The sequence below is a fragment of the Grammomys surdaster genome, unplaced genomic scaffold (assembly GCF_004785775.1).
Source record: "Grammomys surdaster isolate TR1022 unplaced genomic scaffold, NIH_TR_1.0 243, whole genome shotgun sequence".
In the NCBI taxonomy this organism is placed as follows: domain Eukaryota; kingdom Metazoa; phylum Chordata; class Mammalia; order Rodentia; family Muridae; genus Grammomys; species Grammomys surdaster.
Window position 1 is genome coordinate 1,004,067 of NW_021604688.1, and position 3,015 is coordinate 1,007,081.

General features: G+C 41.8%; 1 pseudogene; it reads right to left on the minus strand.

Annotated features, from left to right (window-relative positions):
• Positions 1-242: 242 nt before the first annotated feature.
• On the minus strand, positions 243-2,470 carry LOC114627177 (annotated as a pseudogene).
• Positions 2,471-3,015: the final 545 nt, after the last annotated feature.

Consider the following 3,015-nt stretch of genomic DNA (forward strand, 5'->3'; position numbering starts at 1 on the left):
CCTATTAGTACAAATTTTTTATCCATAAAGCACGTATTAGTTAATTGAAAAGGTAATTGGAAGAAAAAAAAACAACCTTTCAAGCCTATTTGTGAGGATATTTTATTTTTTTCTGGCAACAAGAGTTTAGGATCTTTACTGTCTTGAAATGTCCTTAGAAGGCTCTGTCATTGAACAAGTAACAGTAAAAACCCCAGAGTCCTTTCTTTAAAATGAAGAGGGAAAGAATGGGATGGAAGGAACTATTCAAACTTCGTCTTCTTTCCTTGTGGCTTGAAGTCACCCCCTCCTCCTCTGCCGCCTCGGCAGCCTCCTCTGCCTCCAAAGCCTCCCCAGCCTCTTCCGCCAAATCCGCCTCTTCCACCTCTGCCACCATCTCTGCCTCCAAAACCTCCTTTGCCTCCACCTCGACCACCAAAGCCACCTTCACCCTTAGGTTTGGCCCAGTCCAAGGTAACTTTGTTTCCACCAATTTCTCCATCTTCCATGGTCTCCCTGGCAGCTTTGGCATCTTCCTCACTATTAAAGTCTACAAAACCAAACCCTTTAGAAGAACCAGTTTCCCGATCAGTGACTATCCTTGCACGAACAGAGCCCTCAAATGATTCTTTTAAGGTCTCTTCAGTGGTATCCTCAGACAGACAGACCTTTGACAAACAGAGTTTTGGATGGCTGACTTCTTGCATTAGGTGATCCTCTGGGTCCTTGCAACTCCAGCCTTATTGCTCTGCCCTCAATTTCCATTTTATTACAGGAATTTAAAGCTTCTTTAGCATCTTCAAACGAAGCAAATTCTATAAATGCATACCCTTTAGATTTGCCATGTGGGTTCTGGGGCACTTTGATAAAAGTTGCTTTCTCAAATACTTCCTGAAGAGTTTCTTCTGTTGCACTGTAGGAAAGGTTATTTAAAACCAAAGTCTTTGATTCACCACTCCAAGTGCTATTCTTTCCAGTTCTCTCTTGCCTTTGTCCTTTCTCTCCAGTATAGAAGAGTGAGACAGATCGTCCATCAATTTCTGCCCCCTGCTTTTCTTCCAAGTTTTTCTCGGCATCAGCCTCAGACTTAAATTCAATATAAGCAGTCCCTTTACTTTTCCCATCTTGGCTGACTAATCTGATCTCCATGGCATCTTCAAATACTTCTTTTAATTCATCCTCAGTGATCTTGAAAGAGAGGTTTTTGGCTAAAAGTGTTCTTGCAGCTCGAACTTTCTTACTATCTCTTCCTTTTGGTTTTTCTAGTTTAATTTCATTATCAAACACTTTTAAACCAGTGAGCTCCAAGGCCTTTTCTAGGTCTTCAGCAGACTCAAAGTCCACATAACCAAATTTCCTATTTGTACCAGTTCTGACATCCACAACAGCAAGATCATTTTTAGCAAAAAGTTCACTGATAGCAACTTTTAATTCAGCAACAGACTTGTTTGGATTAAGGTTTCCAATGAACAGATTGAAAGGTGTAGTTGGTTCTGAGCCTTCTACCTTCTGTTTCTTGGCATCAGGGGCTTCTTTCTGCTTGGTCATCTCCTTCTTCCGTTTTCCAGGTGCTGCTTTAACAGGTTCTTCCTCCTCTTCTTCCTCCTCTTCCTCTTCATCATCATCTTCCTCCTCCTCATCTTCTTCATCATCTTCTTCTTCATCATCCTCTTCCTCATCATCATTGTCCTCAGCTACACTCTTGGCTTTCACAGGAACAACTTTTGCAGGAGCTTTCTTTCCTTTCGCTGGTGTGATCTCCATAACTTCTTCCTCCTCTTCATCATCATCCTCATCATCATCCTCATCTTCCTCATCCTCATCCTCTGAGGGAGGAGCGGCAGGAACTGCTTTTGCTGGCTTCAATCCTTTTACTACTGGTGGCTCAAATTCATCCTCTTCCTCATCATCTTCATCCTCATCACTATCATCTTCATCTTCATCATCTTCATCCTCATCACTGTCTTCCTTCTTGGCATTTTTACCATTCTTAGCCCCCTTGGCTGGAGTGACAGCTCACTTTTTTCCAGGAGTTGGTACCAATGCTTTTGCTTGTGCTGCTCCCTTCTTACCAGGAGTTGGAACTACTTTGGTTGGTGTAGCAGCTTTCTTGGCTGGTGTGGCTGCTGCCTTTTTGCCTGGGGTAACAGCTGCTTTCTTAGATGGTGTAGGAACTGCAGCCTTCTTTGTTTGTGAAACAACCACCTTCTTTGCTGGAGTTGTGGCAGCCTTTTTGCCTTTTTTCTGAGGGACGACAACCTCCTCTTCTCCACTGCTGTCATCTTCATCTTCTGACATTTCTTCGTCTTCACTATCTTCTTCCACTTCCTTTGGGGGAGGAGCCGTTTTCTTGGACTCACCGTGAGTTTTGCCGGCCTTTGCGAGTTTCACCATGATGGCGGATTACGGCGAAGGCGGGGGTGGAGAGCGAGCAGCTCAGAAGAGCTTAGCGGAACCACGCGAAGCGGACTGCAGCGGCGGGTATTGAAGACTCTGGAGCATGTACAACCGCATGCCAGCTACAGCTAGCGTCTGAGGCAAAACCGTGAGGATATTTTATAATTACAACATTAACTGAGTGGATTAAATCAACATGATTTTGAAAATTACCTTCACAAAGACAGCTTCAATATCCACACACTGTAGTTTCTCAGAAGAAAAAAAACGTCATTTTGTTAAAAGAAAAAAATAAGAAAACCCTAAAATCACTTTAATTTTTTAAATGAAGTCAAATTATTTTACATTGTGTATCAGAAACAGAAAACAGCACCATGTGCTAAATTGAAAGCAAGTAACTTTTTGACTTGAAGGAAGTAGAGTGACAAATCTGATATCTCACAGAGCTTTAGACTTACAAAGTCATTAACAGATTCTACAGTGAAATCAAGATCCTGTATAAATCTTGTTAAAAGCAAGAAGCATTGTATACATAATTTCTAAAAGCAAATGTTGCCACTGACCCTCAGTCTTTAGGATTTAATCTTACCTATGACTCAAAAAAAAAAATACTAGACTTTTGGATTAAACACTACAAAC